Genomic DNA, 24,033 nt, shown 5'->3' with positions numbered 1-24,033 from the left:
TTGTCAGTAGTTGATGACTACACTTTCTATACAAGACATTAAATAAATAAAGGGAAAGTCAATTTATAGTTCAAAATACCATTTTTTATTATGTAAAGCACTTTCATTAAAAGCCAAAATAAATTGTAATTTGTAGTTTATATGCAAAGAACAGACCTGGCACACATATCAAATGCAGAGTGATTTTTCTACTGTTCAGAAAAATGCACTTCTAAATATTAAATTGTTTCAGACCTTTTAAACAGGTGTCCTTTTTAGTAAATTCCCGACCTGCAGGTGTGCTGCTCACTGGATCAGGTTTAACTGCTGTATATATAAAGGTAATTGAACACATTACAAGATGATTACGAATTCTTGGATATGGTTATGACAGCAGATAAGCTCACAACTCAAGGCTTACTTCAAAATGAATGCTTTCTATCATTGCAGCACAGTGTAAACCCAACATTACATTTTCTAAATCATTTTAATTCATTTGTGGGGTTTCAGAGTGTTAGGGCCTTTTCAGCAACCAACTCTGCCTGTCCACTGCAGGGCATACTTGTGGATACTTTCACACTCGCTTATACAGGGTTCATTCAGAGTAGCCTTTTGGGTTGTGGCATGAAAATGAGGATACAATGGATAAACCTGTACAGACATGCAAGGAATGTGTTAAGTGTCAACAGACTGTGGCTAAGCTGAAGCTGAAAACCCGTCTTACTAAATATTGTGCCACCATGTTATGCGAATCCCCTTACGTGTATTATATTGCATGGTATAAATGTTTTTTTTTTTTACAAACAAAATCATCCTGCTAATATGAGTGCAACTAGGGAAACAAAATCATCAAGATTATTGTAATTGTTGCTGATGAAGCAATTATCAAGATCCCACCGAATGAAAATAGGAAAACAAATATTTTTCAATCCAGATTTTCTATAATTAGTTCAAAGTTTTTTGTCTTTTTTTAGTTGATTATTCCATGAGGTGGTCAATTGCATTTTAGAAATAAATTCTGTTCAATAGATGTATAATGAAACAGTTTTAACATAACAGTGAATTATGCAACATTAATCTGGCACAAGAAATGATAGCATTAATCAGAATAAATGAGCCAATATAGTCATTAATTGAAGAATGCTTTTTAAAGCTGTCTTTACCAAGTTGCCATTTTCTGCCAGACATTTAATCAGTTTTTTTTTTTTAGGAGCATTCATTTAACAAAGATTTTTATTGACATCATCGTTTATTCAGCAAGAGTATCTTAGTTTCCTATTCACATATTGCTCTCAGTGTGGCTTTTGTTCCCAAGGATTTTAGAAAAAGGGACCTGGATGAGCATCACCCGTCTTATACATATTCTCAGAGCACCTCAATAATGCTTTTCCATTGATTTGCTTTCATTCTGGTATAACACAGCTTCAGCACTGCTCTTCATTCTAGACTGTGGCAGTCTTTTATTGATTCTTATTCTTACAGCATTACTGTAGCAAGAATTGCAAAGATCTAATGTGTCAATTTTTTTTCCTTTTGTACTGTTACCTTTTATTTTTAACAAAGCTATAGGTAAATGTATTTTTTCACTCTATTTTTGGAAAGAATGTGAAAAGATGTTTACAATCAAAATACAAATAAAACTACCACAATAAGCAAAACCTTTTATTTTACAGGAGGCTATGCTATTTAAGAATGTAACATCTCTTTTTTTTTGTAAACTGATGAGTTAGAATATACAGGTTTATATGTAAAGAGTACATTGAAATTTTTACTTGCATGTACTAATCAACATGCATGTTATATACTGTGTTAAACCTCCAAAAGACAGCACTTTCCCCTTCTTTACAAAATTAGACTTTTATAATAATCTGCAGGATGCTTATTAATGTTACACAACTACAAGGAAGCATGTCCTAGAAGCATCCGACCTTACATGGAATAGATACATAGATAGATAGACAGATACTTTATTAATCCCAAGGGGAAATTCACATAATCCAGCAGCAGTATACTGATACAAAGAAACAATATTAAATTAAATAGTAATAAAATTGAAAAAAATTAAAATAAAATTAATGTTAGCATTTACTCCCCCGGGTGGAACTGAAGAGTCGCATAGTGTGGGGGAGGAACGATCTCCTCAGTCTGTCAGTGGAGCAGGACAGTGACAAAAGTCTGTCACTGAAGCTACTCCTCTGCCTGGAGATGACACTGTTCAGTGGATGCAGTGGATTATTCATGATTGACAGGAGTTTGCTTAATGCCCGTCGCTCTGCCACAGATGTTAAACTGTCCAACTTAACTCCTACAATACAGCCTGCCTTCTTAACAAGTTTGTCCAGGCGTGAGGCGTCTTTCATCTTTATGCTGCCACCACAGCACACAATTGCGTAGAAGAGGGCACTCACCACAACCATCTGGTAGAACATCTGCAGCATCTTACGGCAGATGTTGAAGGATGCCAACCTTCTCAGAAAGTATAGTCTGCTCTGACCTTTCTTACATAGAGCATCAGTATTGGCAGTCCAGTCCAATTTGTCATCCAGCTGCACTCCCAGATATTTAAAGGTCTGCACCCTCTGCACACAGTCACCTCTGATGATCACAGGGTCCATGAGGGGCCTAGGCCTCCTAAAATCCACCACCAGCTCCTTGGTCTTGCTGGTGTTAAGGTGTAAGTGGTTTGAGTCGCACCATTTAACAAAGTCTTTGATTAACTTTCTGTACTCCTCCTCCTGCCCACACCTGATGCAGCCCACAATAGCAGTGTCATCAGCGAACTTTTGCACGAGGCAGGACTCATTAAAAGTTCACCTCATTAATATTATACAAACATTTCACATCACTGCATTATATCTCGTATCATCAGTCACACTGGGCAAGTTTAGAGTCACAAATATCTGTATCTTTAGGATGTTGGCTGTGTGTCAGAGGAAAAGCCCAGAAGAACGTTAAAGATCATACACATTCTGCACTGTCAGCGATTGGGCAGAGGTTCTAGGGCCCAAGTCAACAGCACTAACCATTATACCTCCATGTTTTCTCATATAATAAAAATAATTTTAAAATAACCATTGGGATATAGTGGCTTAGGCTTCTCTTTTGGTCTTCACATCTGAATGCATTGTTGTGTCTCTGACTAAGTCATCTATGCACTCAAAACATACATACTGTAAAACCATTGATCTGATTTTGATCTTATAAGTTGCCTGGAATAAATGCCACAAATGTAAAATTAATAATAATTCAGTAAAGAGCATAACTGTTAGGTAAATTAAGACTAGTTTTTAGGGAGATAGCTACTCAGAATGGATTAATGCAACTGCTGTAGAGGTCTGAGTAGAATGGCAATGGGTTTACAGAGAGTTTCACCAAGTTTAACACGTGATCTCTCTGCCTCACAAAAGCAAATAAATATAAGTAAAAGAAATTATGTTTTGTTCTAATGAAGGTGGTGTAAATTATTCAACCTCACATTTTTTGATGTTGCTGTGTGTGTTTTTTTGTAAGTAGTAAATAAAGAGTGATTTCATCATCAGAGTAATTACTAGTTTCCCTCTTGATGACACTTCAGAAACATGTTAAATCTTTGAATTGTCAATTTCATAATTTCATCCAAGTTAGGCAGATTTTACTTATTGATTTATTTATTTATTTATTTGGACAGGGTAGTGTGCATTTTATGTCATGTACCACCATTGTAGAATGAGTTTGTATTTAAAAGCGGGAACATCAGTTTTATATGCTCTGTCACACTCGTGCAATTAGGAGGCAGCTAAAGGGCTTAAGTAATGGTAATACTATGCCAGACCAGGGGGTGGCGGAGTGTGCTGACTGTCTCTCTCAGTCTATTGCAGACCATCCTTGGGAAATCCCATCGTGTTCCGGCGCCACAGAATGACATCACTTCCATTCTGGCACCACTGATGATCTCACTTCCGGTCCTGAAGAAGCAACTTCCGGTTCCAAGTTAGATGACCTCATTTCCTCTCCTAACCCTTAAAACCGCCATTTTATCTCCACTTGATCAATTCTGTTTTGGACTCTGTCTTGTAAACATCTCAACCTTTTACTAAAACCTTTTTGCAGCCAGGATCATATTACACGGATGGCTGCCCCAAACCTTTGTGACTGTCTGGAGTCAATTTTGTTACAGCTCACATAGATTAAAATGTTTTACTCATCCTGAACAGATTTCATATCATTGCAATATTAAAATTGCACCTTGAAAATTGTGCCCTTTCTATGGGTCAGCAAATCATGCCTGGCTGCTAACTGTATTCTATTCTTAAAAACTATGCAGCTAGTTGAATTTATATGTTAAAAATAATGACCAAACTTGCTTAGCATTTCAAAGAAATTTAGTAATATTTAAGTGTATGACCATGGCAATTATAAGATTACAAAATAATATAATACCATACTATTTTATTCAATCAATCAATCAATCAATCAATCAACATTTACTTATATAGCACATTTTCATACAAATAAATGTAGCTCAAAGTGCTTTACAAAATGAATAGAAAAATAGAAGACACAATAAAAAATAAACATTTATTGCTTTTAATAAAAATTTTCTGACATTTTAATGTATGCTTACTTCATAATTGTAAAAATGTGAAATAAAGCAAAATAAAATGAAATGCCTAAAATGTAATGCAGTTTTATAAACAGTGAAAGGGAAAGGTTGGTTATTTTCTTCTTCTGGAATATTTGGACCAAAGAGTTACCAAGCGATCTTATACAAACATTTAGGATGTCCTGTTTAGAAAGATATAATGCCATACCTCTCGAATGACATCTGAATATTCATTAAAAAATGTCTGTTTTATGCCACCTGCTTTGACAAGGTGTACTTACACATGTATGCTACTGTTGCTCTTAGCCAAACTACTCAAACTTTCCTAAATTTTGTACCTAAATCAAACAGTCCACTAAAACAAATAACTTATTTTTAGCATAGTGCTCTTCACTAAGTACAGGTGGAGAGCACTGTAAACAATTCTCATTTAAAATACCTGTAGAAATTAAACTAATTGCTAAACACAGAACTGGTACACATGTAAGTGCAGATATGCAGATAAGTTACAACACACAAAAAGAACAAGGCAGGAACTGATTAAATATAAATGGAAACCAACAATATTTGTCCATTAATTAGTTAATGAACTATGGAAAGTTGAAAACGGAGGAGATTAGAATTGTAAAAGAAGAAGTCAAAAACAAAGTCACAGTTCTGGAGACTTTTGGCCAACTGGCCACCTAATCCCTTCTGCAAAGAAGTGACTTATCATTTGTGGGAACAGTAGGCAACATCAGATGGTGTGTCTGAGAAACAAGTTGGGACACTCTTATCTTGCCAAAAGATACTTTCTTGTAAATGTCGCTAAAAATATTTTACTTTCACGTGTTTGTTAAAGATTAGCTGTGCAACTATATACAGTAGTAATCTTTAGTGAAGATGCATTGACGTCAATGGAGAAGGAGAAACCAAACTGGTTTTGAATGGATTCTAATGGTGCAATGGCCCTTTAAGCAGTGGCGTAGCGTAATGGGGGTGGCAAAGAATTACTGTATATTTTAGTCTTTTAAATTGAAATACCTAAATAAGGGAGCGGCGAAATTTTCCTCCGCCCCGGGCGGCTGACACCTACGCTACGCCACTGCCTTTAAGTGTCCCTGACAGCTACAGAAATATCTGCCAACTATACTGGAACAATTATTGTGGCCATAAATGTGACCTGAGCTGTAAGGAAGCAGTGCTAACTATTGAACCACTGTGCATCCTTGAGATAAAATTAATATAATTAAATATGAACAGTAGAATTTCTTGAAGGCAGTGACAGGCAGGAAACACGAATTCACTAAGGCTTACCTCCCACAGATTCAATAGCAGATACTCACCTCTCTGTTCACTGATACTACTACCAAATGCAAAACACGCATGTGGATTCTTTACTCCTTCCTGTTTGCATCAACTGCACAGCACTCTGGGTAATACTAGCAAAGGGACAGGCTCAGTATTACATACAGGTCACATACAAGTCCATACAAAAATATTACCTTTAACACACAAATACACTAACACATTTCCTGTCTTCCAGTGTGTGTATTTTGAGTTTAAATGTATTTGCTTATTTTTAGAAAACTACTCATGCAATGGGGGTATTGTCCCACCCATCATTGGCCACTAAAGCACATGCTAGCCTTACAACGCATCATGAAGCACTGAGAAAATAAAATTTGTCTAAACACAGTGGAGAACAAGGTCATTGGTAAACACAGCATATTCACAGCAAAAAATGCTTTGGTGAATTTCACCAATCAACACTAATAATCATTAAATGCATGATATGAAGTACTAATAATTGCAAGAAAAAAGTTCCGCTTGATCATTGTTTTATGTGTTTCATTGCAAGCAAATGTTTTAGAGGGCATTGTTAAAGACTGAAGCAAATAAAACCCCAAATTTGAAAATAAAATCAATAAAATCACAGGCAGTACAGTAAAGCCAGACAAAAAGTACACTGAATGGTATAGAGTAGTTATACGAAATGCAAACAAAAACAGATTATATATGCATAAATCTTCATTTATGACAAAAATATAAAAATACTTTTAATAAAGCATGTACTTTCACTAGAAGGCAAATGTAGTGAACATCTTGAAGTCTAAATCAAGCATTTTATTCAATCATTTTCTGAAGCCATCATTTCTGTTACAAAGTCATAGAAGCTTAACCTGACAGAACTGACACAGTACACAACCCATATGGAACCCTGGCCGCTAATAAAATCATAGCAGACAAAACTGTATTGTCAAGTGTGCATTTTTGGAAGTTATTGGAGCCTGTTGTACAGTACATGAGGAAAAAACAGTCAAAAAGATTGGGAAACTTCCACACAGATAGTAATAAGCAAAAGTTTGTGCACAGACTCTTGGAGCCTTGGGGTAGTAGCCGTGTCACTGTGGTGATCCATGCTGCTTGTAAATCAGTTAGATATGTGATTTTGCAATGAAAAATGATTTTTGAGATCAACAGATAATTTTACCTATTTCTGCATTTCAATTTCCCTGCTGGAAATTTCCTTAAGGCTACCTATAGATTTGTCATCTGAACTTTCAACGTCAGAAGGTAACAACAGGAATTCTAGGCAGACAATGTATTTTCTAATACGAGACAAATGCAGATGAGGAGGGCTAACATCTGTGATATACTAACTGAAATTTGTAAGCAGCATCTGTTATATTTCTACATTTTCCTTTCTAAAACAGTGTGACAATTCCATCATAGTATATAACAGACCTCTTAAAAGCAAACTAAAAAAATATTCTTGTTAGTATTTAGTGTCACAGCCATTCCAAAGCTGGCCAACCTAAAGGTGCAATTTCAAGTTTTAAAATCTGCTTGACCAAACTATATCCTGATCTAACAAAAAGCTTTCTTTTGAATTTGTATATATAGTTTGAAGAGAGCTAAACATTTTACATACATTGCTCCTATTTGATAATATTTAACTAAGCCTGTATAAATGTACTATTTGTGTATTATTTCATTTGTATTATGCCTCATATGTTTTTCTTCTACTAATTATTCCTTTTGTCTCAGCCTGGGGCTCCGGTTTCAGTGACAGCCCTTTTACAGATTGAGCTACTCATCTTGAGCTAATACTGCGTGACATATGACAAGATTCCAGTTAAAAAAATATATCATTGTCAGAAATCAGATTGTGTAAAATCAATAATAAAAGTGTATCAGAAAGTCACCTTGGGGTTAGCTTACATGCTGCAGGCACTTTTTATTTCACAGCACTGCTTTGTGCTAGCAAGTCCTGCTTCTGTTATTGGGTACAATCTGTAGGCTTAAGTGGTGTCTTACTGCTGTTATCCACCAAAGTGTTAAAAGAACAACATTCCACATGTTAATTAGGCAAATTATATCGGCTTCATTAACTAAGTGTCCCTGAACAAATGCAGCGTTTAGCACCCCCACCATGGCTCTGCTTGATGTCCCACTGGTTTAACACTACAGTTTTAAATTCCACTCGATATGCATTACAATAGAATAGGGTGTCATTAAGAGGGCACATAAAGGGCAAGTGTTTCTTGTACAAATCCAATACATAAATGTTCCAACAGAAATGCTAATAGCAATAATCACACATAACTGCAATACTTTTACCCTTTTTACACCAATCGGATATTTGCTTTAAACTAATGACAATAGCATGCTAATACTGCTAGTCTTCACCTCAAGAAGAACTTCTCTGGTATGTCAGTAGTGGCAGCAACTGCAAAGAGCTGTTTCCCAATATGAAAACATAGCCTAGCACTGTTTTAGTGTACAGACTCAGGTTCAGGCCAAGCATGGATCATTTATGGTTCAGCATGGCTCTTGGTATCAACTGTGTTCCATGTATATAATTACAGTTGGTGCAGATACTTTTATACAATTAAACTTGGTGCAAAATACACAACAAGAATACTGACTGATGCCTTGCTGGGCATCAATCTCTGAGGAAACCGTATCTCTTTTTAATCAATGATAGTTTTTTTATTAGTGATACTCCTGTAAAGATATTATTATCAATAGACATCTTAATATAAGACGACTACAAAGATCAGATTACATTATAAATGTTCACATATTTCTGCAACTGAAGCTCTCTTAGGTTCAATGACCTCACTTTGAATCAAAAGTGGGCAATGAATTGACGGCATAGGCATAAGGCCCACATTTAACACAAAAGTCAATTATTGTAAGCACCATTTTTAGTGGAGAGGAGTGTACAGCTTTACCAGCATTTTCCTTACTATTTCCATTAATTGTTCATTTTAGGATTGTGGGGGCCAGAGCCTATCCCAACAAGTTGATCTTTAAGGTAAGAAATAACTCTAAACATGCCATCAGTTTATTGCAAATACACTCCTTTTAGGCCAATGTATACAGTAGTATTCAGTGAGCATATTATAGGATGTGGGAGTGTGTCATGATACATTAGCACTACAGATGGACCAGGTTCAGCGCGGGAAATCACACTTATAATGCTGCCTCAAAGCCACAATGGCCACAGATCAAACATGATACAAATGACAATTTCATATGTACCTTGTAATAATCAATCAGTCAGTCAGTCATTGTCCAACCTGCTATATCCTAACACAGGGTCATGGGGGTCTGCTGGAGCCAATTCCAGGCAACACAGGGCGTAAGGCAGGAACAAATCCCCAGGGCGCCAACCCACTGCAATAATAATCAATCATTTATTATATAAATCTACAGTCAGACTCTGTTTTGAAAAAAATTCTGTTTCTCCCACCACAACATAAGGAATACTTGGATTTATATAGTACAAGAATGAAAACAAATGCAAATAATGCATAATAAAAAGGAAAACTGAGCACTGCAACATAGTGATAATAATAATAAAAAGAGAAAGAAATAATTACATATATTGTATATTGTACATGAAAGAATATTTCATAAGCAATCTATTTATATGAGAGCAAAGCATATTAACTATGTAGACCACGGTAATGCACTGAATATCATTAATGTTTATTGCTGCCTACATGGAGAAAATCTAAATAGCTGAACATAAAAGACAGGTCAGTGTGCAAACTTCATACAGACCAGTGTCAAGGCCAAGATTTCCAGAAGCTGCAAAACAGCATCACTAAACTCTCACTAATCCTACAACATACACTGTCTGCACATAGAGAATAGAGTGTGCATACAATATGCACACATAAAGTTAAGTTTAAAGGTTTTTATGCTTCTGCATTTCTAGCTTTATGAAATATTTCTGTTGTCAGGTTTTTCAAGTGAATGGTAAGCAAAAACTAAAGAGAATATAGCAGATATCCATTATTTTGGGACTCTGGTTAAAAATAAGTATCTGGTATGCATTAAATTAGCATTCATAACTCATGGAGTCAATGACTTGTTTCAGATTCTTTCTGTAGAGAATTACTCATTCTTTCATTTTCTGAACCCCATATTTCTAGAGACAGAACCAGAAAGGAAAAGGAAAGGAAAGGTCAGCCCTGGCTTGAAGATCAGTCCTTTCTAGTGGGCCAGTTTAGTATAATTAATTAAACAAACAGCATGTCACTGAAACTAGCTAGGAATCCTGAGTCCCTACCGGAGAACCCCTTGATTAGGTAAGCTACCCACCGACTTGCATTCACTTGGTGAGGCAGCAATATTTCACTGTGGTACCCCACCTTTTTTCTGTATCCCATACATTTATTGTAATTGTATCCATTGAGATACAGTGTAACTTAATATTATAAATAGTAGCATATTATAATTAATAAATACATATACAATGGATAGTGTACATACTATATACTGGATGTGTTACACTGCCATACCTGCAAAAGTTTGTAAGACAATGGGTGTCAGTAAAAATTACATTGGTTAATAGGATGTATTAGAAGTACTTATGTAAGGTTAGGAGCAGGCACTGATACAGCACATTGCTGCACCCACCACATGACAAACTAACCCAGGATCCCAGATTAGGACCTGAATGCAACACCTCAGCACCACACTAGTTCAGATGGAATGGAACAGTGTAAGTTTTTTTATGGTGGCTGGAGTTCCAATTCTGCCACCAACCCCCAGGTTTTCCCTGCAGTTTGGAGGGCCTACATGCAGGGATGGATGCAGATTAACATCATACCCAGGACAGAGCAATTGCAGGTTAAGGGCATTGCTCAAGGGCCAAACGAAGTAGCAGTCACTTTTGGCATTTACAGGATTCAAACATTCTGATTGCTTGTGCAAATCCCTAGCCTCAGAACCACCAGTCTGCCCTGCACTATGTAAACTAAGTGCATATTTGCTGTTGTTAGATAGATAGATAGATAGATAGATAGATAGATAGATAGATAGATAGATAGATAGATAGATAGATATAATAAGTAATAACTTTTTCAAGTCACTAGAGCTTATTACTCTTCAGCATTCTTTACACAGTTGTCTATGAGTAAAACATTCCTGCAATAATTCAGTTCCTGCTTTTTTTGCTTTCATTAGCGTCTTGGCTTTTGTTGATGGCCATTGCAAAACACAATTTTACGTTTAAGTGTATTAATTCAACTTGAACCTGGTTACCAGTAGGAATAATGTGAAATTTAAGTATATATTTATCATTTTTAGATATTTACTTGTCTTTCTGTATTTATGTCATTCACACAAGTACAGTATTTGTTTTTGTGTTTTTCGATTTGTTTGTGTTTATTTCCTTCAGTCAAGTAATGTATTTGCTTTTGTGTTTTCCTCAGTTGTGTGTAGTCCCCCATTAAAGTCTTCAGATGTGAATGTATAATATGCATGCAGTGCTTGAAGTGAATATACAGTGCCTATCCCCTCTCCCACTGTTACACTGATGTATTAACATGAAGAGCAACGAGCAAGGAGTAGTAGCTTCGAATTATGAAACGATTTCTGTGGCTTCCCCATTAGAAGTTCAAGTGCCACTATGTAAGACTGATGTTGGATTTTTCTGCTACTGGGTTAAATTCTACCTTGGAGTTTGCAGCACTGTGATCAAAGTGTGAAGTGACGCAATCAAAGAGAAGTTGGGGGAGGGAAAAAGCTTTGGCCACTTGTAATTTTCAGTACTATGATAACGTGACAGGAGATCAACAGAGTGGAACAGATAACCAAGATACAAGCCAGTATGTATCTAAGAGTGCTGGTAGTCAACAGCAAAAAAACAACTCTAGCTAACTATTGTGTTTTGCATTTTTTGTTGTTTCACAGAACTTTCCATTTCACAACATTCATATCTCTTTTTTCTTGGACACTGCTTCATCTTCAGTCATCTGTCCACCCTATTGGTTGAAAGTGTAATTCATATGGCTGGTCAATTGCTTCTTCTTTGTCCTTCATTTGCATAAAGCATGCATTCTCAGCACAGCATATAACACTCAGGTTAGCCTAATGTAAATAAATATTAACAAATAAATAATTTATTGAAAAAAAAATCATTTTTTGCGTTTTCCATGACATCGCCAAATTTCAATCAAAACTGTCAAAGCATTTTTGAAAGTTTAGGGTGTTTACTTTCTCTATTTTGAGGGGATTACTACTACATAATGAAATATTGAAATGTCCTTTCTTAGCACTTACCTACTACTCTAGTTACACCATCCTGCTAATTTCAGCTTTTTAACTAAATGGGAAACAGTATTTTTGTTTCTGAGCGAGGAAACTTTACATTATATATATATATATTATTATTATTATATATATATATATATATATATATATATATATATATATATATATATATATATATATATATATATATATATATATATATATATAATATTTTACTGTCAAATTATGCAAAGAGTATGCAACAAGTGTTTCGCCCTTATTTGGGCTCATCAGGCATACACGCATACACACTCCACTACTCCCCTTGTGGGGATCGAACATTGGATGTCAGCATCAGAGGCAAAGCCTCTTTACACTGCGCCATGGTGTGTGGTTCATTTATTTGACAGCCTGGAGATCAGAGTAATTACATTCATAGCATTCGTAGTCTGAGTCCCGATCTGATTGTATGGGTGGTTACCTAGCAGGTAATGCATCTGCTTCTCGCAACTGACAGGGCCCGTGGTGGATTTTTGCAGACTGGCAGAACAACCACATGCGTTACCTGGTAGGTAACCACCCATACAATCAGATTGGGACTCAAACTACGAATGCTATGAATGTAATTACTCTGATCTCCAGGCTGTCAAATAAATGAACCACACATATAAACCACATATATAAATATATATACCCATAAACGATGATCTGGAAACTGCCAGCCCTATTCTGTATAAATATTGATAGAGTAATTCACCTCTGGATATCCCTATTGCCATATGCCTACCTATGTAACATGACAAGACCTCTTATGTAACCCAAATACTTCCCATGTTCTTAGGTGCCATTTGCTTTCATTGTTCAAACGCTATACAATAAATTGGGAGCCAGATGACATTTTAAAACTCATACCATATACTGAAAGCTATGCTTTTGCAGCCTGATATCTTTCCATTGCTTAGTAGACTGTTTAGTTTTTCTTATCAAGAACTCACAGTCAAGGTATTAGTAATCATTGTCTCCAGCTTGGAAAACTCATGACGATACAAAAATTAGAAAATAAAAATACAATTTATGTTAAAAATCACACAAAAAGCATTAAAATTGGGTTACAATTAAATTCACAAGTCTAATTCTAAAATTATATTACCTAAGTTGTAATTAGTGGCACAGTGCTTAGCATTTCTTCCTCAGAGATTTTCTGAAAATCATGGATGGTTATTCTTGCTGCTTTTCTTTTAGAGATAATAATAATAATAATAAAAATAATAATAATAATAATTCTTTATATTTATATGTGATGTGTGTTGCCAATCACCAGACAAAATCATTTTTTTCACAGTAACCTTAATAAACAGTGAATTTATAATATGAATAACAATATCAGAATTGTCACTTATCTTGCTAAATGAGAAATTTTGTATTTATTACATACAATGTACATACATAGCACATACAATATATGTATATATATATATACTGTATATATATATATATATATATATATAAATATGTGTGTGTGTGTGTGTATTTTAAGATTTCTAAACTGTTTTGGGCGAGGAAAATTCCGAAGCGCAATCGCCGCCTCTGTGGAAGACAGCTTCTCCGTCGCTGGGGCAACCGCAGGCCCCCAGTGTTGCACCCCCTTAACGCAAAAACAAATCCAAGCCAACTACGTTCACACTTTAAGCACCTGTCATCGATGGGTGATGCAAGGGACATCATAAATGCAGGGAATGGTATTACTTGACCAGTAACCTGGCCCCAACCCTGCCTGATTGATGTGTCTGTGTATAGGAGAGTGGTAGATCCCGCTACAATAAATAACTGTGCTGTTACTGTTTATATACAGTGGGATGCAAAAGTTTGGGCAACCTTGTTAATAGTCATTATTTTCCTGTATAAATCGTTGGTTGTTACAATAAAAAATGTCAAATATATCATATAGGAGACACACACAGTGATATTTGAGAAGTGAAATGAAGTTTATTGGATTTACAGAAAGTGTGCAATAATTGTTCAAACAAAATCAGGCAGGTGCATAAATTTGGGCACCACAAAAAAGAAATGAAATCAATATTTAGTAGATCCGCCTTTTGCAGAAATTACAGCCTCTAAACGCTTCCTGTAGGTTCCAATGAGAGTCTGGATTGTGGTTGAAGGTATTTTGGACCATTCCTCTTTACAAAACATCTCTAGCTCTCTTTAACTCACACTACAGATTTTCAATTATGTTCAGGTCTGGGGACTGAGATGGCCATTCCAGAACGTTGTACTTGTTCCTCTGCATGAATGCCTTAGTGGATTTTGAACAGTGTTTCGGGTCGTTGTCTTGTTGAAAGATCCAGCCCCGGTGCAGCTTCAGCTTTGTCACTGATTCCTGGACATTGGTCTCCAAAATCCGCTAATACTGAGTGGAATCCATGCGTTCCTCAACTTTGACAAGATTCCCAGTCCCTGCACTGGCCACACAGCCCCACAGCATGATGGAAGCACCACCATATTTTACTGTAGGTAGCAGGTGTTTTTCTTGGAATGCTGTGTTCTTTTTCCTCCATGCATAACACCCCTTGTTATGCCCAAATAACTCAATTTTAGTTTCATCAGTCCACAGCACCTTATTCCAAAATGAAGCTGGCTTGTCCAAATGTGCTTGAGCATACCTCAAGCGGCTCTGTTTGTGCTGTGGGCGGAGAAAAGGCTTCCTCTGCATCACTCTCGCATACAGCATCTCCTTGTGTAAAATGCGCCGAATGGTTGAACGATGCACAGTGACTCCATCTGCTGCAAGATGATGTTGTAGGTCTTTGGTGCTGGTCTGTGGGTCGACTCTGACTGTTCTCACCATTTGTCGCTTCTGTCTATCCGAAATCTTTCTTGGTCTGCCACTTCGAGCCTTAACTTGAACTGAGCCTGTGGTATTCCATTTCCTCAATATGTTCCTAACTGTGGAAACAGACAGCTTAAATCTCTGGGACAGCTTTCTGTATCCTTCCCCTAAACCATGATGGTGAACAATCTTTGTCTTCAGATCATTTGAGAGTTGTTTTGTGACCCCCATGTTGCTACTCTTCAGAGAAAATTAAAGGAGGAGGGAAACTTACAATTGACCCCCTTAAATACTCTTTCTCATTATAGGATTCACCTGTGTATGTAGGTCAGGGGTCACTGAGCTTACCAAGCCAATTTGAGTTCCAATAATTAGTTCTAAAAGTTTTGGAATCAATAAAATGACAACGGTGCCCAAATTTATGCACCTGCCTGATTCTGTTTGAACAATTATTGCACACTTTCTGTAAATCCAATAAACTTCATTTCACTTCTCAAATATCACTGTGTGTGTCTCCTATATGATATATTTAACTGACATTTTTATCGTAACAACCAACGATTTATACAGGAAAATAATGACTATTAACAATGTTGCCCAAACTTTTGCATCCCACTGTATATATACAGATATACATGTATATATATATATATATATATATATATATATATATATATATATATATATATATATATATATATATAAATATATTGTTTTAAATATATACTGTACATGAGGTATTGAAGCAAGAGAGAGATGGATTTCTGAGTAGGTAGAGACATGCCCCATTAAACTTGACTAGAAGAGACTGTCCTGCCAAAAATGATGTGGGATCAAAATGCCAGTACAAGAAGAAGAACACTACATAGGCGTAGTAAGCAGTGAGTATGCACAGAATGCCCAGAAAGGAATCAGTTTGGGTATATTTGAGCAGAAGACACAGAAAGAATGTTTCTATTTATTTACTGACATACATTAAAAGAAGGTCCAAGGTCATAAACTTCCATTCTGTACAGCCAGTATACATTTATCCATATGGTTGTACAAACATTTTCTCTGATAATTAATATAGCTCCACATATACAGTACTATGTCACCTGTGTGACATTTTTCAGCTCTAGCAGAATCTTGCCTTTAAGTTGACTGTTTAAAAATATGTTTTTTTCATTTGATGAATGTTGCTTCATCATGTCCAACAGTATTAATTACTCAATTCTTCTTAAACAGTTTATAAACACTGCAACTTTCACTTTACTTTGAATTATTTCCAGGCACAATATATTAACCTACTTACTTATTCAAAAATGACACCTTTATAGCAAGTAGAGGAATCTAACCTAATTTTAATTTTGCTGAGCAGCTATCATACATAGCCTAGTACTTGCTCACGCTATCATATATATATATATATATATATATATATATATATATATATATATATATATATATATATATATATATATATATATATATGTAATATCTTTCTGGATTTTATCTTAATTAAAAATATTTCATACCCTTTAGTTCAATAATTGTCCCCAATAGGCCATGCTTGACTAGATACAACATTTGTTAAGGTTTAGGTTCCAATAAGGGCAAAAGGCTTCTGGGACAAGAAGAAAATCCCAGTGCTTTAAATTGTAATCTCATTTGGCTGAGGCATACAAGATTTTATTATGAAAGTTGAATACAGTTAAAACTTAACATACTACCTGAACTCTATTGCATATATTGAGTAAAATTTCAATTTACTACAGTATTTCTGCATATAGGAATATTGTATCAAATATGCCTTTACATGACTATGTGGATTGGATTGATGTGCAAGGACTGAATACTGTGTCTGTTTATAAATATTTTTGATATGTGCATCATATGGTAATGATGCTTATATTGAAATACTAACTGATACATGCCATGTACTGAACGAGTGGCTATGGTACTTGACTAATAACACATAATAATCCTGATCTGGTTTACACAAAACATTCTTTCTTGCATACACTGCTGTCATGTGCCTCTATAAATGATATTAAAACAGTAACTTACATTTTAAATTTCACAAGTAATTATAAACTGTGAATTAATTAAAACTCAATAATCAGATTTGAAATGATGAGTTAAATGATGAGCTAGATTATAATGAGTTAAATTTATAAATGCTGGTGTAGTAGTAGCATTTATGCATATGCCAAATGTATACTTCTTCAAGGGGTTGTTTTGTAGAGATATTGACTAAATTGTGTAGCTTTTAATAAATAGATTTATGTAAGTTTTCTGCCAAGCAAAAAGTTATCTTTGAATTAAATAAATTACTTTTAAATTAGTATCAGTCAATCAATATATTCATACCTATACAGTATATATATATATATATTGTGGGGTACAGCCCGGACACAGACAGGCAGACATGTTGTTTCGCCACACACGTGTTTATGTACAGCTATATTATTTACAAATAAGTGCACTACCCAGTGCCGCAGCACCAATCACCCTTTACAGTCCTGGCCGCACTACAATGCCTTGCACAGTCCTCAGACCGCTTCCACTCCTCTCCTCCGAGCTCCGTCCACTTCCACCCAACTCTTGCTGTCGACTGGAGGGAGGCGGTCCCTTTTATCCGCACCCGGATGAGCTCCAGGTGCTCCCCGACAATCTTCCGCTGACACGCCCCAGTTCTGTTCTCTCGGAAGCTCTCCGGGTGTCCCTGCTTCTCTTCCCCCCAGTACTTCCGCTACACCAGGGTTCCCAAGGCATTGGGGCGCCTCCTGGCGGTGACCACGGGCCCCTACAGGGTGGGGCTTCCATGCCCTGCACCCGTGGCCCCCAAAGCAACCAGGAAGGCGGCCCCCACGTGATCCCAGATGGGCGCACGCCCACTTCCGGTCCTCCAAGGCGTCCCGGCCGGGTCATGGCTCCTGGCATCCCTGACAATATATATATATATACCCAGCGACAAGGGATGCACAAATCTGTGTTTTTCTTCATGCCGGGCCCAAGCCTGGATAAATGGGGAGGGTTACGTCAAGAAAGGCATCCAGTCTAAAATCTTGCCAAATCAATATGTGCACAACAATATAAATTTCCATACCGGATCAGTCGAGCCCCGGGTTAACAACGACCGCCACCAAGGGCCTCATGTATAAACGGTGCGTACGCACAGAAATGTTGAGTAAGAACTTTTCCACGTTCAAATCGCGATGTATAAAACCTACACTTGGCGTAAAGCCACGCACTTTTCCACGGTACCTCATGCCTTGTCGTACGCAAGTTCTCCGCTCAGTTTTGCAGACTGGCGGCACCCAGCGTCAAAGCAATGGTACTGTTCCTGTGTGATTACTCATTATTTTCATGACGCGGCTTTATAAATACACCAAAACTATTATTAGTGTAATGCATCTGATTGTAATTAACTCGTAACAATATAATGGTCCAGGGAACAGCCATAGTATTCCAAATACCATAACTGCTTTATTCGTTGTTACTCTCACTGCACCTTCCACTTCTTCTTATTTTTCTTCTTCTTCTTTCAGCTCCTCCCGTTAGGAGTTGCCACAGCGGATCATCTTTTTCCATATTACTCTCACTGCACCACGCGGAGTATTTATATCACTGTATCTGAGTGTGAATCACAGCAGCAGCTGATCGGAAAGAGAATTATCGGTATACAGCTTCAAGGACACGCTGTCTCAGCCACGGCAAAACGTTTTAAAGCCTTTCCTGTACAGACCTCGCGGTTCAGAAACAGTTTAATCCCAAGAACTTTAAATGCAGTCAATCAAGTGCTCCTTGTAGAACTGTTTGTACTTGTAAGTACAATCACCACACTGTAAACTTGCACTACAGTTATAATATCGCACAACCTGAGCCACTTTATAAAGCGCATATTTACATATGATGACGATATCATTTTTAAGGTGAAATGCAGCAAAATATGTTTGTTAAATTATACAGATAAAACTTTAACTTCATTTAAATAATCTATATTCTTCACTGGGAGTGTCGTTAAGGATAGAATAATTAAACATGTACTACGAAGATATTTCAATGTTCTTTAAACATTTTGAAGAATCGGCGCTAAGCATACAGATAGCTTAACGTCTATTACAGAGCTGATTGTATGGGGATCGGTTACTTGGGGAAAGAAAAGAACTGAATGCAGTGACAGCTACGCCAATATATATTGAATATAAAACAGAAAGAGAAAATAACAACACAGCAAAAAACGCAGCATCAAATTTCGGCAAAAGTTAAATGCTTGTGTCATGAGCACAAGGCGGCTATGCAGTGTTTGCAACGGACGTGGCCATCCACCTTGCATGACATTGGCGGGCGAAGAAGTCACCGATTCTTCCTCTGCCCAGTGCCACCACAAGCCTAGAGCCGCCCCTGAGTACTGCTGCAATAAATTATTTCATCGAAGTGAAACACGTGTTTAATAACGTGCTTTAACTCCTATCATCATGAAAATGACATCACGTATACATCTCAGTATTTTAGTTATTCAGAGAGATGTAATATCACAAATGTAATGGACTCTGTGTCCAGTTGGAGGAAGAGAGCCGGTTTAAGAAGCAAGTAGTGATTCACACGCACAGAGCACATAGAAGATCAAATACAAAACAAAGCATTTAACGTGCTACTTTAATTACGATGTGATTTGAGAAACTGGTTAATTAAACGATTTTAAGATGAAGTTTATGATGTTCTACTTTAATGACAAAATAAACTACGTGATTAAAGTGGAAATGTTGAGATTGAAGTTGACATTTCGTGCTTTTTCCCCAATGTGTGCCTTTTTTTCTCTGTACCCTAATAAGCTTTCATATGACACTCAGACAGTGGACTACAACTCGGCTTTTCACGGCGACTTTGATATGTGACTTCTTTTTTATTTCCAGCACTGTGCGATTTTGTGAACGTGAGCTTTCAAGTTTCTCCAACACGCTATGTCACTCGATCAACTTCCTTTTGTTGATTAAACATACTATTTGAACAAATAGTATGTTTTTCCTTTGCCTCCACTTGGTATTTGCTGAAATTCTTATATTTTCCCCCGTGCTTTTCCCATTGTCTTTTCACAGAAGGCTGCGCTTAAGGGCGATTTATATTATTTTGCATATTCAAAGAGGCGTAATTCTGGGAGGAGTTGGGGCGTTACATAAAGCGCGTGCACGAGCGTTAGTTTTCATGCTGATCGGGATTTATGTAGCGGAAGAACGTGGAAGTTGGAGTATGCACAGATTCCTGCATCTGGATTTTTTTGTGCGTAAGCACATTTCGGCTTTTGTGCTTACGCCATGTTATAGTGCGAGTTCTACGCATGGTGTTATACATGAGGCCCCAGTACTGTTAGACACCAGGGTGCTGGCGGAAATTGGGCTACTGTTGGCCGAAGAAGAAGAAGGAGAAGAAGAGGGGAGAGATGTGTCAGGACGCAGGAGAAGAGGAGGAAGGTAAAGAGAGTGGAACTGAGGGTAGTATGACTGGTAAGAGGAGAGAGTTAGCAGATATGATGCAGAGAAGGAAGGTTGATATATTGTGCGTGCAAGAGACTAAATGGAAGGGGAGTAAGGCCAGATGGATTGGAGGTGGATTCAAACTGTTCTATAATGGTGTGGATAGGAGGAGAAATCAAGTAGGAGTTATTCTGAAATAACAAGAGTGTTCTGGAGGTGAAAAGAGTGTCAGAGAGAGTAATGATTATGAAGCTGGAAATTGGAGGTGTGATGATGAATGTTGTTAGTGCATATGCACTGCAAGTTGGGTGTACAATGGATGAGAAAGAAGATTTTTAGAGTGAGTTGAATGAAGTGACGAACAATGTACCCAAGGGACAGAAAGTGGTGATTGGAGCAGATTTCAATGGACATGTTGGTGAAGAGAACAGAGGAGACGAGGCAATGATGGGTAGGTATGGTGTCAAAGAGAGGAATGAAGAAGGTCAGAGGATAGTGGATTTTGCCAAAAAGATGGACATGGTTGTGGTGAATATGCATTTTAAGAATTGGGACGAACATAGGGTTACGAACAAGAGTGGAGGAAGATGCACACAGGTAGATTACATTCTATGCAGAAGAGTCAATCTGAAGGAGATTGAAGACTGCAAAGTGGTGGCAGGGGAAAGTGTAGTTAAGCAGCATAGGATTGTGGTCTGTAGGATGACGTTGGAGATCAAAAAGAGGAAGAGAGTGAGGGCAGAGCCAAGGATCAAATAATGGAAGTTGAAAAAGGAAGACTGTAAGGTTGAGTTTAGGGAGAAGGTGAGACAGGCATTGGGTGGTAGTGAAGAGTTACCAGACAGTTGGGAAACTACAGAAGATGTAGTAAGGGTGACAGCAAGAAGGGTGCTTGGTGTGACATCTGGACAGAGGAAGGAGGAAAAAGAAACCTAGTTGTGGAATGGGGAAGTACAGGAGAATACAGAGGAAGATGATGGCAAAGAAGAAGTGGGATAATCAGAAAGATGCAGAAAGTAGACAAAAGTACAAGAAGATAAGGCACAAGGTGAAGAGAGAGGTGGCGAAGGCTAAAGAAAAGGCGTATGATGAGTTGTATGAGAGGTTGGACACTGAGGAGGGAGAAAATGACCTGTATTGATTGGCTAGACAGAGGGACCGAGCTGGGAAAGATGTGCAGCAGGTTAGATTAATAATAAAGGATAAAGATGGAAACATACACGTGAGGAGAGTGTGTTGAGCAGATGGAAAGAGTACTTTGAGAGGCTGATGAATGAAGGGAATGAGAGAGAAAAGAGGTTGAATGATGTGGAGATAGTGAATCAAGGAGGAAGTAAGGACAGCTATGAAGAGGATGAAGAATGGAAAAGCCGTTGGTCCAGATGACATACCTATGGAAGCATGGAAGTGTTTAGGAGAAATGGCAGTGGAATTTTTAACCAGATTGTTTAATGGAATCTTGGAAAGTGAGAGGATGCCTGAGGAGTTGAGAAGAAGTATACTGGTGCAGATATATAAGAATAAAAGGGATGTGCAGAACTATAGTAACTATAGTAACTACAGGGGGATAAAATTGATGAGCCACAGCATGAAGTTATGAAAAAGAGTTATGGAAGCTAGGTTAAGAAGGGAGGTGATGATTAGTGAGCAGCAGTATGGTTTCATGTCAAGAAAGAGCACCACAGTTGCGGTGTTTGCTCTGAGGGTGTTGATGGAGAAATATAGAGCAGGCCAGAAGGAGTTTCATTGTGTCTTTGTGGACCTAGAGAAAGCATATGACAGGGTGCCTCGAAAGGAGTTGTGGTATTGTATGAGGAAGTCGGGAGTGGCAGAGAAGTATGTAAGAGTTGTACAGGATATGTACGAGGGAAGTGTGACCGTGATGAGGTCTTCGGTAGGAGTTACGGATGCATTCAAGGTGGAGGTGGGATTAAATCAGCGATCGGCTCTGAGCCCTTTCTTATTTGCAATGGTGATGGACATTTTGACAGACGAGATTAGACAGGAGTCCCCGTGGACTATGATGTTTACTGATGACATTGTGATCTGTAGCGATAGTAGGGAGCAGGTTGAGGAGACCCTGGAGAGGTGGAGATATGCTCTAGAGAGGAGAGGAATGAAGGTCAGTAGGAACAAGACAGAATATGTGTGTAAATGAGAGGGAGGTCAGTGGAATGGTGAGGATGCAAGGAGTAGAATTGGCAAAGGTGGATGAGTTTAAATACTTGGGATCAACAGTACAGAGTAATGGGGATTGTGGAAGAGAGGTGAAAAAGAGAGTTCAGGCAGGTTGGACTGGCTGGAGAAGAGTGTCAGGAGTGATTTGTGTCAGGTGGATATCAGCAAGTGTGAAAGGGAAAGTCTACAGGACGGTATTGAGACCAGCTATGTTATATGGGTTGGAGACTGTGGCACTGACCAGAAAGTAGGAGACAGAGCTGGATTTAGCAGAGTTAAAGATGCTAAGATTTGCATTGGGTGTGACGAGCATGGATAGGATTAGAAATGAGTACATTAGAGGGTCAGCTCAAGTAGGATGATTGGGAGACAAAGAGGAGCGAGATTGCATTGGTTTGGATGTGTGCAGAGGAGAAATGCTGAGTATACTGGGAGAAGGATACTAAGGATAGAGCTGCCAGGCAAGAGAAAAAGAGGAAGCCGATGGATGTGGTAAGAGAGGACATGCAGTTGATGGGTGTGACAAAACAAGATGCAGAGGACAGAAAGATATGGAAAAAGATCCGCTGTGGCAACCCCTAATGGGAACAGCCTAAAGAAGAAAAAGAGGACAGTATATATATATATATTGCCCTGCAGCGGGCTGGCACCCCTGCCTGGGGTTTATTTCCTGCCTTATGCCCTGTATTGGCTGGGATTGGCTCCAGCAGATCCCCGTGACCCTGTAGTTAGAACATTTTAGAACATTAGAACACTCTAGACGAGAACAGGCCATTCAGCCCAACAAAGCTCACCAGTCCTATCCACTTATTTCTTCCAAGAAAACATCAAGTCGTGTTTTGAAAGTCACTAACGTCTTACTGTTTACCACACTACTTGGTAGCTTCTTCCAAGTGTCTTTGTGTAAAGAAAAACTTCCTAATGTTTGTGCGAAATTTACCCTTCACAAGTTTTCAACTGTGTCCCCGTGTTCTTGATGAACGCATTTTAAAATAACAGTCTTGATCCACTGTACTAATTCCCTTCATAATTTTAAATACTTCAATCACGTCACCTCTTAATCTTCTTTTGCTTAAACTGTATAGGTTCAGCTCTTTTAATCTTTCCTTATAATTCAACCCCTGCAGCCCTGGAATCAGCCTAGTCGCTCTTCTCTGGACCTTTTCTAGCGCTGCTATGTCATTTTTGTAGCCTGGAGACCAAAACTGCACACAGTACTCAAGATGAGGTCTCACCAGTGCATTATAAAGGTTGAGCAGAACCTCCTTGGACTTGTACTCCACAGATCATGCTATATAACCTAACATTCTGTTAGCCTTCTTAATGGCTTCTGAACACTGTCGGGAAGTCGATAGCTTAGAGTCCACTATGACTCCTAAATCCTTCTCATAAGGTGTACTCTTGATTTTCCGACCGCCCATTGTGTATTCAAACCTAACATTGTTACTTCCTATGTGTAATACTTTACAATT

This window comes from Polypterus senegalus, chromosome 4, assembly GCF_016835505.1.
Source record: "Polypterus senegalus isolate Bchr_013 chromosome 4, ASM1683550v1, whole genome shotgun sequence".
In the NCBI taxonomy this organism is placed as follows: Eukaryota; Metazoa; Chordata; class Cladistia; order Polypteriformes; family Polypteridae; genus Polypterus; species Polypterus senegalus.
The sequence above is the reverse complement of the archived record's forward strand: the minus strand, read 5'-3'. Positions refer to the sequence as shown.